Below are 16,561 nucleotides of genomic sequence, written 5' to 3'. Positions count from 1 at the left end.
CCACAGACATTCCGATGCTTAAGTCAAAATTTTGCACAAAGGTCAGTGTAAGTAGTTTTCAGGGAGGAATTGAGTTTACCTTCCAAGTAATTTTCAGGGAGGAATTGAGTTTACCTTTCATAGGACTGTCATGCCCCATTTATAGTTGAGTTCTAGAGGTTTTCCTCATCCCTTTTGGAAAAGGAGGTTTATTTCATTCTCTTATTTCAAAATTAGACACGTGAGACTTAGGCCAGGCCGCTGAGGATGTTCCAACGAAGAGGGCCAATTTAGATTGATCTCACTTAAAGAGGTTGCTTGGCCTCGATCTCGGTCTTCGAGGTCGAGGCGGGCCTTGGGCTATAAAGGCCCACACGCTCGGGGCCGTGGAGAGCCAAATGAGCTCTTTTAAGCTTAACTCTTTTTTTCTTCTATCTATTGGAACTCTTCTTGCTCCTAGTCGGTCTTAGGTCCATTTTCAAGGCTAGATAACTGTCTTGGTTCAATCATTACCTTTGACCTTTAATGGTCCGAAACTACCTATAACAAAAGTAATGCCATAATGTCTAAATATAAGATATTGCAAAGATCCAACTATTTCACGCTATACAAGGTTGCATCATGAAATATAGAAATTGAAACATGAAGGTCAACAAGGGTGGACAAATGAGTAAGATAATCATGCAAGACTGAAGTAGACCATATAGTGATAAATAAATGAAAAAGTCATTGTTGCATCAATGAAATAAAAGTTCTCTCTATCGTGATTGATTCACATAATGTCATAGCTAATCTCAATTTTTCCAAATTAGTTATCCTCAAACTAGTAATAAAAATATGAGTCGTCTCTCTATCCATAATTATATATAAAGGATCATATCAATCTTATAAAACAATCATATTCATCGATAAGTAAAAAAGGTCTGAAAGGAGCGAGGTTCAGATGGTTATCACCTTTACCAACAGTTGTATATATATAGTAGCATAGCGAAAAAATAAAGTTTTAACTAGGGTGGGTAAGGTTTAGTTATCAAGACCCTAACTTAGTTTTGAGGAGGAGAAATAATATAAGAAAGATGCACTAGTGTCCTTGAAATCAAGAAACCAAGTATGATAGACAAATCAACACTAGAAGGAACAGAATCATAGTAAATGAACAAAGGCATTACTACACAGTTATTATTATAGGTATGATTCAATTGATTATTATTATAGGTATGATTCAATTGGTTATGATATTACTTACATAGTGTAGATCCTTCTTACTCTTTGGTGAACTTAATATGTGCTGGGGGTAGTACTATATATTTTATTGATCAAATATTGTATCTAATATGGGAGTTTAGAGGACACTTATGTTTTGCAACCATGAATAAAGCATTGTAATTAAGTTATTTCTACTTCTAAAATATCACGAGTTTATATTCTAGGGGAAAATTTTTGGATTTTACTATTTAAGAAAGTTGTGGAAATCAAATGATGTACCGAGTCGAAATGTTAAATTATATCACCTATAAGGTGAGTAAGAATACAATAGCGAAGACTCTCAACGTCATGAGATGATCACCTAAGGGACGTTTGGGGTGCAGGTTTGGAATTAAAAGCCTGGGAATTAAATGTATGGGGCTTATTTAAAGGGGTTCTGAAGTTTGGGAATCACAAATGCTTGTGTTTGGGGTGTGTGGCATTGATTTGAGTAATTTGATTTGATTTTTCTGTTTTTAGTGGTTGTTTTATGAATCGTATAACCTTTAGTGTGTCATGGATCAATTTTTATAATAATTTTAAATGAAAAAAATATTCTATTCATTTTAAAATAAAATTTATATTAGTCTTTTCTTTTGTACTCCTAAATTAATTCATATAATGTAGGAATGACAATGATTTAGTTATTTTTATTTAAAAAATAATATTTATTTTTTTTAGTAAAAAAAAGTAACAGATTTTAAATTAAGTTTTATAACAAAGTCATAACAAATTCAAGTTGGTTTTAAAATTCATAATTTATCTCTTTTTAAATAACAAATTTATCTTTTGATAACGAAGTAGTAAAGCTTGACATTTAGTAGACTAACACACTAATTTTGCTTTTAATCCCTAAATGATCTCTTTTTTCTCGTAGTCATTAAATGAATTTTATCTTTGAAGTTTGTATTTATTAGGATATTAAATATATGGTTAAATGTATTAGGATGCATAAGGGCATTATTTTAATTTTATTTTTCCTCGTATTTTCTGTATTTAATCTCATTTCTATTGTAATGTTAATGTGAACAATATTGAATATAAAATTTCTCTCTAAACTTGATATGGTATCAGAGCAGGGTTTTCAATCTTCGTCATGCTTTTCTTCCTCCGTCGATCCAATCCATCATCTATGGAGGTAGATTCATCTCCAATATGGTGTACAACCTCCTCTATCAATCTCAAATCAACCGTTAAACACGTTTTTTTTTAAGATCTGGTTCGCCATCCAGTCGTCTCGCCCGTTTAGTCGTCTGCATCCGATTATTCTTTGTCAGATCTGCTCACCACGACATAGCTTCTCATCGTTCGACGTTCCTGATCCGTTTAGTTCTTCGTGTTGGGAATGTCCTAAACTCGCAGTTCGTAAATGTTGTCAACATATTCTATTTATCATTAAAAAATGTCGTTGAGTTTTTTAATCAATAAATTATTATTGATATTGCATCCTTTTATGAAAAACCAATAAACGCATCCTTGGCTATAATATGAATAGTTTAACTTTATGTGGCGACATAAAAATGGATCAAGTTTTAGTATGTAACCAAAATAGACATAAGTATACGGATGAGATTGGGTACCTCATCCTAGTGACACTATTGGATGCGGCCCATTTTGTATAATGATACAAATGATGTGATCCTAAAGTCATTCATGTAGAGAAAAGTGAGTGAAAGCTTCATATGCAATGAGTTTGAATAAGACTGGGCCTCGAAATAGTCACTTTTCTTTATAACAACCATTTACTGTTAAAACTGACTATCTCAAACTCAATGACCTAGGGTAAGTCGATCTTAATCCTGAGCTAACTATGAACTCCCGTTTATTCGAGATTATCCTTTGATCTGCATAGGTGAGAGTAGTCTAACAACACTGCTCAATAAGCCTCCTTTTTTTGGAGATAAGACCAAATAGATAGTTGTAGACATAGCTTTGCAATATGGAATTCATTCTTACCCAATTTAGGGTTAGCAAGTGAGAGTTCTCTTAAGTGCTGATGCCTTGTCTTGAATAATGGGGTCCCACCCTCTCATGGAAGAGAGGGTTATGATTTATAAGATGGACTATAAATCAATTGTTCAATGGAGGATCAATGGGAGCTTAAAGAGCAAGATGTATTTACAGGGGTAAAACGGTAATCTTTGAATTGTAAATACGAATGACCTATGAAGGATTGATTTACCGATTATGGTTAAAATGGATAGAAATATATCTACAGTGAGGAGAGTGCAACTATCAAGCTATAGTAGAATGTTTTGGTAGTTAACGAATAGTAATTAATTTGGTTTAAAGAGTTTAACCAATTAATTACAAATCTTTGGAGCTCATGATCTATAGATTCATAAGATCCCTCTACTAACTTGTAATTTGGATTAGTAAATTGAGTAATCTTGATGAGATTTAAAATTAGAGTTTAGAATTTGTAGTGTTCAAATTCAATTAAGGTTTCTATTTATTGTATTCGATACAATTGAAATGTTTAATTTTATCGAAATTAAACGAAATTAGAGGATCGATTAATGTTTAAAATATGATTTTAATATTAATTGTATAAAATTAATTTCATTATAGTGAAATTAATTTTTTATTGATTTAATATTAGATATTAAATTAAAAAAATTAATTAAAAGGTTTGATTAATTAGTTTTATTTAAAATTAATTAACTGAATAAAACAATTGGTTTAATTAAAAATTAGTTTTAGAAATCAATTTTTGAAAAAATAATTTTGAAAACAAAAAAAAAAAAATTGAAAATTCAGAGTGGAGATTTCCAAAAAGTTGGAAATCTCCACTATGGTGCAAAGCACCTTATTCATCCAATTTCGTTTTCTCCATGGAGTAGAAGTTCTTCTTCATGCAAGCTATGTATTTGTATGATGAAAGCTTTATAAATTACAGTGTTGGGCTGAATAATGAAATTAAGCTTTCAAGAACTGTGCAGAAATAAAAAACCCTCAAAACCTTCTTCATATCTTCATCAAATCCAGCTCAATTTAGTATTTTCACCACGCAATCCTTGCAATAGACTAGTAGAGAAGATCTTTGTGGTGATCTACTTGTAGATTGAAACACATTTACGTGGAATTCAGCTGGTGTTGAAGAGTTTCTTCAAAGGTATTGTGTTCAACAAACCCTCTTCTGTAATAATTACTCGCATGTTTTAAACTCAGATTAAGTATAATTAGAGTGCCATTCAGATTTTCTCTACTGCATGTTAATATACTCTATCAATTGGTATTAGAGAACAATTTAAGCACTCAATTGTCGTTAATTTGAGTTTGGTGGGTGTTCTTTATAAACTGTATGAAAATGGTGAACTGATATGATTTTTCAATGTTTTGGCATTTGAATCTTTTCAATTATGTTGTAACTCTTGTAATTGGCTCTTATTTGATGGGCCTTAATGTGTGTTTAAGTGTCTGTAATTCGTTTGGAGTCATTAGAGTTGCAATTAGGATATAATTGAAGAAATAAGTGAAGAAGGTCGAAGCAGCAGGAACTGGAAATTCAAATTTCTGCCGGATACTCGATGTTCGATGGAATACTCGATGGCATACTCGATGATATTTCATGAAATACTTGATGCACGATGCCATACTCGATGGTACTCAATGCTTTTACTCGATGATATTTCATGAAATACTCGATGCACGATGCCATACTCGATGGTATTCGATGCGTTCACTCAATGATATTTCATGAAATACTCACTTCTCGATGCATGATGCTCTACTCGATGGTCGATGACATCTACTCGATGGTATTTTGTGAAATATTTGAGTTTGATGATGCTTGATGTCATACTCGATGCACACTAACATACTCGATGCTGGGTGGTATGCTCGATAGTATTCTTTACTTGCTGATACTCGATGGTTTTTCCCAGTTCAAGGCGGTTCGAGCGATCCAGAAGGTTTTTGAAGCCGATTTTGCTGATTTATGTAATAGCTAGGCCTTTGTTTGCTTGGAAATGCCAAAATTAAAACTATATCAGTTCTGTGTTTAATTATTTATGCATTTGATGTATGTTATAATTAAATAAATCTTGTATGTGCATAAAGTATGCCATGTAGAATTAAAAATCCCACCATAGGAAGCATGTTATATACATTGAAGTATGTTATAAAATTGTTATAAGGTATAATATGCATGTATAGGGTTTCAATTGTTTTAATATAAAGGTTATGTTAAAAATTGAATGTGTTTGATGTATGTTATGGATGTTTAGCATGTCTACTTTTTGTAAGTTGTTATAAAGTTGAATTACACATCAACATCCATAATAAAGATAAAAAGCATGCTCATTTAGGTTAACAACTTGTTTTAATAGTTAAAATAGGTCGTTATCTTATAAAATTTGGTTACAAACTCAATAAGTTCACAATCCTGTTTAAGGCTGGGGGTATTTAAGTTGACAGTTTACGTAACACCTCCTACCTGGGATTATGACTGAAATAACGAGAATTGATAACCAATTTTATGAGCTTGTATGAGCAGTATGAAGTTTAAAATTAGTTTTAACCTAGATATCATAGGTTTAAATCCAAATGTAAATGTTATACTTGGATAATAAACACATAGACTTATGTTGTTTAAACTTAACCATAACAAACCTAAATTAAAGAATACCCAAACATTTAGAACACTTCAGTGGAAGATTAATTATATATACGATATATCGTTTTTAGCTCTCATGTCCTCAAAAGTTCACACCGTGAGATCCATGCTTGGCTCCGTGCCGATTTTACCTCAACTGCTCCATTCGGAAAGTGTTTGCATGGGCCAATTACAAGGTGAATAAGGGAAGTATTTCATAGTAAGTGAGTTAAGGAAATGTGTCAACATATCCTACAGTCTCCTCCATTAGTTTGAATTGTGAGATTCGTATGTTGCGCTTGCTGTCATTTTTAGGCAGCACCAGCTAGTCATTAACACCGGCAATCCCTTCAGAGGATTGTAACATAGGACTCGGAACAGCTTCAGAAATGAATAGGGTCTTATAGTTACGTCTTACACATTGTCTTCCAATTTGGGGGCATGTTCATACTGTTCTATAAGATCTAAAAATGGCGGGTCACACTTACAGAATTACTAAGTGTTAGTAAGTTTTTGATCGAAAAACGGTAGCTAAATGAATGTTGAAATATGAGTTATTCTGGAGACAGTATTTAGTCAAGAATGTCTTGCTTTAGTGAAGGAATATTTGACTGCCTCATATAGCATTTATTCTAACTCACTATAGTATCGTTGAAAATAAATAAAGATATATGGGTATTTTATTAGTTTTTGCTAAAATTGGATTTGGATGCACTTTATTAAAAGAATTTGTTTAAATTTTTCCAGCATGTCAAACTCAATAATACAACTTCTAGCTTCACTGGAAGTTAAGGTTTGTGTTGACGGAGAAATGTCCTCCTATTCCTAGGTCGACAGCAAACCAAAGCGTTCGGGATGCTTATGATAGGTGGGTAAGGGCAAATGAAAAGGCTAAGGCCTATATATTAGCGAGCATATCTGATGTGCTCAACAAGAAACATGAACCCATGCCTACAACCCGTGAAATTATGGCGTCATTACAGGATATGTTCGGGAACCGTCATCTTCTTTTCAACATGAGGCTATAAAGTATGTTTATAACTCATGAACGAAAGATGGAACCAATGTTAGGGAACATTTCTAGAAATGATGGTTCATTTTAATGTCGCAGAAGCTCACAGGGCTACCATAGACGAAACTAGTCAAGTTAGTATGATATTAAAGTCTCTTCTAAAGAGCTACCTAACTTTCCATACTAATGTTTGGTCTCCTTGGTAGCTCGGATACAAGTTGAGAGTCAGTTTTTGGGTCAGTTTAAAATGTTCAAATTGACAAGAGGGAGTTCGATTATATCTGATATAATTGCACTAGTTAATTATATTTGATATAATTAACTTTATGTATTAGATATATTAATTTGGAGGAAATTGGATATAAATATGATTTATATCTAATGGAGGAAAAATACTATGATTAATATATGATATTAATTCATAAGTTATGAATATGATGCGATCATATTCATTGTCTATTAATTAAACGGTTAAAGGGGTAATAGGACGACGTCTCTTTTGTTTTCATAACAGATGAGTAAGTTGAAAGATCACTTTGAGACGCTTAAATAGCTCACGGTGTGTTATGCATAGCATGCGTGGACATTGTGTTGAAGAGTGTCATCACTTAGAAAATCTATACCTATACGATAGTGCCTGAACGATCGCTTACCTATACGATAGTGCTAAGTGATCGCTTAACGATTACACCTATGCGAGCTATTTACTAAACGATCGTTTACCTTTTCCTAAGCGATCGTTTAGCGCCCAATATTTACTAAACGATCGTATAGACGATCGCTTAGTTTTTCCTACACGATCATTTAGACGAACGCTTACCTTTTTCCAACATGATCGTATATTTTACCTAAACGATCAAGCATTTTGTCTATGCGATAGATGAGCCTATCTCCCACTTGTTTAATCGTTGTATATGATCTCCTTTCTTTCTTCCCTTTACCAAATCTGAACAAAGCCCACCCTTTGGATTCTCACTCCAAGAATACTGAGGGTTCTATGTAGTGGTGTTATCTTCGTTTCCTTCTGTTCGTGTAGAGACTGTTCGAGGTAGACCATTGGGTTTTGCTAAGCAATAGCTTACCATCTCAACAAAAGCGAGATTTTCTATGAAGAATAAGTCTTCAACTAGTATGATCTCTCAATCTCTTATTTATTATTATTTTGAGCATGTTAATAATTTAGCATTATGAATGCATTTTAGTATGTTTGAATGTATATGTGGAAATTCTATCCTAAGGAATTGGAAATATCCGCTTCCGCTCGTAGATACTCTTCAATAAGAGTTCCTTCACGAGCGTTCGTGGTCAAGGGTGTTGAAGAGGAGTCTTCAAAGGTATGTTTGTTCTTTCCCTCGATCTTCTTAAAAGCATATTGTAATTTCGATTTGCGCATAGCATGTTGTTTCCGTTTGTGACTATAATTGTGAATATTCAAATGTGAATGAAATTTGGAACGATCCTTCCGCTGCTCATGGAAATCCTCATGTTCTGTATTTCCTTCACACTCCCCTCATTGTAGATATATTATGTCCACATGATTTAACCATAATTAGTAAGTCGACCCTTCACAGGTTGTTCGTAATAAGGCTGGGTCAAATGTTTGTTTTACCCCCAAGATTACGTCTTACTCCTTAAGTTCCTATTGATCCTCTAATGAACAATTGGTTTGTGATCCAGTCACCAAACCAGATCCCTCTCAGCCCACTGAGAGGGTGAGACCCCTTGTTTAAGACCTGGATTCAGTACTTAAGAGAACAACCTTTCTCCTATCCCTAAATCGGGTAGGCATGAATTCCATCTTGCACCTTATGTCCCCAGCTATCTACCCGGTCTTACCCCTGAAATGGGAGGCTTATTGAGCCGGCGCTATTAAGCCAACCCTCACCTATGAAAATCTAAGGATAATCCTAAATAAACAGGAGTTCATGTTAGCTCAGGATTAAGATCGAGTTACATAGGTCATCTAAGTGAAATAGTCAGTCTTATACAGTAAACAACGTTCTAAAGTAAGAGTGACTTATTTCTTGGTCCGATCTTATGCAAACTCATTGCATAGGATGTCCCCACTCCTCATGTCAATACATGAACGAATCTGGATCACTTTGTTTGTAGTATCTTTACAGCTCTTTGTAACAACTACAGAATAGGCCACATCCAATAGTGTTACCAGAATAAGGTACCCAACCTTAATCATGTACTATAAATTGTTTTGGTTGTTTACTCGAACTTGATCTATCTCTATGTCTCTACATAAAGTTCAAATATTCATATAATAGCCATGGATCATAGTTTATTGGATTTAGACTTTTACGTATGCAATTTATAGAATCAATAATAAGTTTATTGACTATAGAATGTGTTTATCTTTTACAAACTGCGATTTTTAGGACATAAAACCCAACACTTCTATCTGTTGGAACTCTCCCTACTCCTAGCCGGTCTCAGGTCCATTTTCAAGGCTAGGTAACTCTCTTGGTTCAATCATTACCTTTGACCTTTTACTGGTCCGAAACTACCTATAACAAAAGTAATGCCATAATATCTAAATATAAGATATTGCAAAGATCCAACTACTTCACGCTATACAAGGTTGCATCATGAAATATAGGGATTGAAACATGAAAGTCAGCAAGGGTGGACAAATGAGTAAGATAATCATGCAAGACTCAAGTAGAATAAATGAAAAAGCCATTTTCGCATCAATGAGATAAAAGTTCTCTCTATCGTGATTGATCCACATAATGTCATAGCTAATCTCAATTTTTCCAAACTAGTAATAAAAATACGAGTGTCTCTCCGTCCCTAATTATATATAAGGGATCGTCTCAATCTTATAAAACAATCATATTCATCAATAAGCACAAAAAAGTCTAAAAGGAACGAGGCTCAGATGGGTATCACCTTTTACCAAATAGTTATATATATATATATATAGTAGCGTAGCAAAAAAAATAAAGTTTTAACTAGGGTTGATAAGGTTTAGTTATCAAGACCCTAACTTAGTTTTGAGGAGGAAAAATAACATAAGAAAGATGCACTAGTGTCATTGAATCGAGAAACCAAGTATGATAGACAAATCGACACTAAAAAGAATAGAACCATAGTAAATGAACAAAGGCATTACTACACATAGTTATTATTATAGGTATGATTGAATTGGTTAAGATATTACTTACATAGTGTAGATCATTCTCACTCTTTGTTGAACTTAATATGTGCTGAGGGTAGTACTATATATTTTATTGATAAAATATTGTATCTAATATAGGAGTTTAGAGGACACTTATGTTTTGCATTCATGAATGAAACATTGTAATTAAGTTATTTCTACTTCTAAAATATCACGAGTTTATATTCTAGGGGGAAAAATTTTGGATTTTACTGTTTAAAAAAGTTGTGGAAATAAAATTATGTACCGAGTCAAAAAGTTGAACTATATCATCTATAAGGTGAGTGAGACTACAACAGTGAAGATTCTCAATGTCATGAGATGATCACCTAAGGGACGTTTTGGGTGCAGGTTCGGAATCAAAAGCCTGGGAATTAAATGCATATGGCTTATTTAAGGGGGTTATGAAGTTTGGGAATCACAAATGCTTGTGTTTGGGGTGTGTAGGCATGGATTTGAGTAACTTGATTTTTTTGTCTGTTTTTAGTGGTTGGTTTATGAACCGTATAACCTTTAGTGTGTCGTGGATCAATTTTTATAATAATGTTAAATGAAAAAAATAATCTATTCATTTTAAAATAAAATTTATATTAGTCTTTTCTTTTGTACTCCTAAATTAATTCATATAATGTAAGAATGACAATGATTTAGTCATTTTTATTAAAAAAAATCATATTTATTTTTTTTAGTAAAAAAAGTAATAAAGTTTTGAAATTAAGTTTTATAATGAACTCATAACGAATTCAATTTGGCTTTAAAATTTATAATTTATCTATTTTTAAATAAAAAATTTATCTTTTGATAACGAAGTAGTAAAACTTGAAATTTAGACGACTAACACACTAGTTTTGCTTTTAATCCCTAAATTATCTCTTTTTTCTCGTAGTCATCAAATGAATTTTACCTTTGAAGTTTGTATTTATTAGGATATTAAATGTATTAGGGTGCATAAGGGCATTATTTTATTTTTATTTTTCCTTGTATTTTCTGTATTTAATCTCATTTCTTTTGTAATGTTGATGTGAACAATATTGAATATGAAATCTCTCTCTAAACTTGATAAGGTATCAGAGCATTAAGCTAGGGTTTTCAATCTTCATCATGCTTCTCTACCTCCGTCAATCCAATCCATCATCTACGGAGGCAGATTCATCTCCAATATGGTGTCCAACCTCCTCCGTCAATCTCAAATCAACTGTTAAGCACGTTTTTTTTCCAGATCTGGTTTTCCATATGGTCGTCTCACCTGTTCAATTGTCCGCATCCGATTGTTCTTTGTCAGATCTGCTCACTGTGGCTTAGCTTCTCATCGTCCGACGTTCTTGATCCGTTTAGTTCTCCATGTTGGGAATGTCCTAAACTCGCAGTTAAATGTTATTAACATATTTTATTTATCAATAAAAATGTTGTTAAATTTTTTAATCAATAAATTATTATTGATATTGCACCCTTTTATGAAAATCCAATAAATGGATCATTGGCTATAATATGAGTACTTTAACTTTATGTGACGACATAAAAATGGATCTAGTTTTAGTATGAAGTAAAATTGGTCTACAAGTATACAGATGAGATTGGGTACCTCATCCTGGTGACACTATTGGATGCGACATATTTTGTATACTGATACAAATGATACGATCCAAAAGTTGTTCATGTAGATGTGAGTGGGGGCATCTAATGCAATGAGTTTGCATAAGACTGGACCTTGAAATAGTCACTTTTCTTTATAACAAGTGTTTACTGTTAAAACTGACCATCTCAAACTCAATGACCTAAGGTAACTCGATCTTAATCCTGAGCTAACTATGAACTTCTGTTTATTCGAAATTATCCTTTGATCTACATAGGTGGGAGTAGTCCAACAACACTGCTCAATAAGCCTCCCATTTTGGAGATAAGATCGGATAGATAGCTAGGGACATAGCTTTACAATATGGAATTCGCTCCTACCTGATTTAGGGGTAGCAGATGGGTTGTCATCTTCAGGGTTGATGTCTTGTCTTGAACAATGGGGCACCACCCTCTCATGGAAGAGAGTGTTATGATTTATAAGTTGGACTATAAATCAATTGTTCAATGGAGGATCAGTGGGAGCTTAAGGAACAAGATGTATTTACAGGAGTAAAACGATAATCTTTGACCCAGCTGTAAATACAAATGACCTGTGAATGATTGACTTACTGATTATGGTTAAAATGGACAGAAATATATTTACAGTGAGAAGAGTGCAACTATCGAGCTATAGTGAAATGTCTTGGTAGTTAACGAATAGTAACTAATTAGGTTTGAAGAGTTTAACCAATTAATTACAAATCGTTGGAGCTAGGTTCATAAGGTCCCTCTACTAGCTCGTAATTTGGATTAGTAAATTGAGCAATCTTGATGAAATTTGAAATGTTCAAATTCAATTAAGGTTTATATTCATTGTATTCGATACAATTGAAATGTTTAATTTTATCAAAATTAAACGAACCTGGAGGATCTTAATGTTTAAAATATTATTTAAATATTAATTGTATAAAATTAATTTCATTATAGTGGAATTGATTTTTTTTATTGATTTAATATTAGATATTAAATTAACAAAATTAATTAAAAGGTTTGATTAATTAGTTTTATTTAAAATTAATTAATTGAATTAATTTTACTAAATAAATTAGTTTATTTAAAAATTGGTTTTAGAAATCAATTTTTGAAAAACTAATTTTGAAAACAAAAACAATTTTGAAAACTCAAAGTGGATCCAACTTTGGTGCAAAGCACCTTATTCATCCAATTCCATTTTCTCCATGAAGTAAGAGCTGATCTTCATGCAAACTATTAATTTGCATGATGAAAGTTTTGTAAATTAAAGTAGTGAATAATGAAATTAAGTTTTCAAGAACTTCTTCAAGAATTCTGTAGAAATCAAAAACCATTCAAACCATCTTCACATCTTCATCAAATCCAACTCAATTTAGTGTTTCCACTACATAATTCTTGCAAGAGATAGATAAGATCTTCGTGGTGGTCTACTTGTAGATTGAAGCACATTTAAGTGGAAGTCAACTAGTGTTGAAGAAGTTTCTTCAAAGGTATTGTGTTCAACAAACTCTCTACTGTAATAATTACTTTGAAGCATGTTTTAAACTCAAATTAAGTATAATTAGAGTGCTTATTAATTATGATTTTCTTTGCTGCATGTTAGTATACTCTACCACTCCGTTCTCCCTCAATCCTTCGTTTGTGTTGTGCCGCTCAGATCTGCAACTCTCAGTCGCATCCGTCGATCTCCGTTTCCTCTGCATCTCCACCTAGATCTGGCATCGTCCAGCATCGTTCTTTGATCTCCGCCGACGCTACTTTAGTCTTCATCGTCGCTCTTCGCCCCAGATCTGTCTCAGTTTGTGGGTCTTCGATTTGTCATTCGAAGCTCCTGGCCAGACCTCGCCTTCCAGTTTGTGGGTCTCCGCTCCTTGCTTTTCGATCTATCGTGCGAAGCTAGGGTTTAAAAAAATCCCCTTGGTTTATTTAACTTCGATCGATTCGGTTTAACTAGTCTAGTTTAGTCATTCTGGTCTAGTTCGATCAGACTAAACCATTTTGGTCCTCTAGATTTTGTTTGGTTCAGTCTTCCAACCAGTTCGACCGATTTCGTTTGTTCAGCTGGATTTAGTTCAAGTCAACCAAACCCGTTAATTCCATTTCTGTCGGACCAATCTCTCTGGTTTTTTATCTCCAATCCAGGCGTTCTTCTTGGATTTTCACCCAGATTTACTAATTTGATTCAGAAGATTTCTTCATCAGGATGTTCATTACCTGATGTTTCTAGGATGTTCATTTCCTGATACCGCATTCCTTGTTTCAGGATGTCCTCATTGTTTGTTTTAGGTTGTCCTTATTCTCTATTTCAATTGTCCTCATTCCCTGTTTTTTCAAGTTTTTCTTCCTTTATTATCCAAGATGAATGTGATTAATATTCACTCTCGAGCAGTATAAGGATATTAAATGTATGGTTAAATGTATTAGGGTATATAAAGGCATTATTGTAATTTTATTTTTCCTTGTATTGTCTTTATTTGATCTCATTTTCATTGTAATGTTGATGTGAACAATATTGAATACAACAACTCTCTCTAAATTTGATAGCGTTTAATAGCATTCTTAATCAATTCATCAATTTCTACTCTTTTTTTTTTTTTTTTTGTGAAAAAATGAGGAAAAAGGAGAAGGCAATGAGAAATTGAATGGAAAAGGAAGGAGGAAAGAAAAAAATAATCGTTGGTGACCGCCAATGGGTGACCAACGATAGTAGGTGAGCAGTAGTTAGTGAAGAGAATATGATGATCCATGTGCAACATGATTGATGTAACACTTCAGTTATTAGATCTCCTAGATGAAATCGTCTTCTTGTTTTTGTGTGTGTGGAAATGAGTAAGAATGAGAGAGAGAGAGGAAGAAAAAGAAAAAGAAAAAAAAAAAAAAAAAAACCCAATGACGAATGGTGGCCGGTGGGTGACTAAAAACATCTGACATCCACAACAAACCATATTCCAACCAAGAAGATCCTTGAACAAGGGAGATTATTTTTATTCTTATGTTTGTGAAAATAAAGAGAAGAAAAGAATGAGAAATCTAAGAGAAAATGGAGGAATAAGGGGAAATGAAGGAAAAATTTATCGACGACAATTATTGACTATCACAGGCAATCATGTATTGGTTGAAGACAATCACAACGATCACAACGATTAGTCGTTGGCCATCACGATGATAGATGGTAGATGAAAGTCATGATGATCGGTCATCAACCATCACTATGATTGGTCGTTGACGGTCATGATGGTCGATCACTGATGGTCAAGACGTTTGGTCGTTGACAGTTGATAGTCGGATCGACCATGAAAGTCAATCAACGATCACCAGTGACTTTGATAAGAGCTATGAGATTAAGGAAATTACTTTCTCAAACTCATGTAATTCATTAAAAAAAAACTTATTCCAACCTATGGGTTTGATTTCTTATCCTGAAAATATTATTCCAATAGCCCAAATATGAGTTTGACTTTAAATGTCAAATCCCCTGATTCCAAACCCTTTGGCCAAACATCCTTAAGAGTTCTAATAGACATCGAAGTTATGGTAGAAATTACACCCGACCGTTTGCCCATTTTATTAAATATTTGATAATATTCAACCCGTCCAAATTGAGCCATTTGTTTCTTCAATTGCTTGTGCAACAGGTCACCTTAATCAAGATTTTGTGGTAATTGATGTGAAACAAAGATATACATTTATATTGTATTTGGGTTAAACAGAGCGTTTTCTTTTTATAAAGTATAAAGAGTAAGAAAATTCGTTATGGTTCCTTTGATGGGTTAAACATATCTTAAATGGTTATCTTCATTACGAATAAGGATCATAATAGCTTAGGCACTATGAAATGTCTTTGAAGAAGTTGGTTCAATATGAATGTATTGAGAAAGAGATTAATGATGTGTTTCAAATACATTTTCAAGTATTTAGTTTAAAAATAAGTTATTTTGGAAGAATTTAGACATTTGACAATTATTCAAAGCAGTTTTTCAAGTACATTTTAATTAATTTTTATCAAAGGTGTTCAAATAAAAATGAATTTTTTTGGAAAACATTTTTTTTTCAAATTAATCCAAATGGGTCCATAGAAAGTTGTAAATAATTTGAATTAATTTATTTTTTTTCTCGAATTTAAATTATGCAATAAAATCGATATTCTATCTCACTTTTCTATAGTTCCAACTCTGATCACTCATCAATGCTCTTCAATAAATAGATAGTTTGGTACGTCATTTGCATTTGGGTTTTTCATATTTTCACAAATTTAAGTATAACTCAATCGTAGTATAGGTTAAAATCGACTTCATTCTCATAAATGTGATGTAAAATTATGTTTTTTAGTGCAATAACAGTGATGTGAGATCAAACCTCTGACCACTAAGAAGAAAGATCATGTAGCTAAACTCACTTTTGCCTAATGTGAAATTACTTAAATTTTAATCATTGTTGGTTGATTAATGCGTAAGATACATGTGTCCAATGCAAAAATAGTTTAGCTTTAAAAAACGAATAGAATACAATTTTGATCCCTGTAATTCGAGATAGGTTCAATTTTAGTCTTATACTTTTAAAAGATCTTAAATTTAGTCTTACAAAATTAACATTATTGGTTGAATAATAATAATAATTTCCATGCAATGAGAAATAATGTGAAGGGAAATTCTTATAAATAGAAAATTCTCAAATATATTTACACTTTATAACAAAAATTCCAAAAGTGCTTATTTTTAAATATTATTTTATATTTAAAAAGGCCCTGTGTGAATATAATTTCAAAATTTATAGTGAAAATATTAATAGATAATAAAAAAATTTTAAAAAATCAACCTAACCATATGGACTAAATTTAAGATTTATTAAAAGTGCACCAATTAAAATTAGACATTTAAAATTACATTGATCAAAATTGGACAGCTCTCAAAGTATAGTGACCTATATGTATTTTAAAGAAAATGACACCATAGTTCTGTTGAAATTTATTAGT

General features: G+C 32.6%; 1 long non-coding RNA gene across 1 annotated transcript; it reads left to right on the top strand.

Annotated features, from left to right (window-relative positions):
• The first annotated feature begins 12,801 nt into the window (after positions 1–12,801).
• On the top strand, positions 12,802–14,140 carry LOC120090400 (uncharacterized). Its single transcript, XR_005485533.2, has 2 exons — positions 12,802–13,079; positions 13,193–14,140. It is a non-coding gene; the product is annotated as an uncharacterized LOC120090400 (long non-coding RNA).
• The last annotated feature ends 2,421 nt before the right edge of the window (positions 14,141–16,561 follow it).

The sequence above is a fragment of the Benincasa hispida genome, chromosome 11 (assembly GCF_027475165.1).
Source record: "Benincasa hispida cultivar pf3 chromosome 11, pf3_genome.v1.1, whole genome shotgun sequence".
Classification (NCBI taxonomy): Eukaryota; Viridiplantae; Streptophyta; class Magnoliopsida; order Cucurbitales; family Cucurbitaceae; genus Benincasa; species Benincasa hispida.
This window is presented reverse-complemented; position numbering and strand designations above follow the sequence as displayed.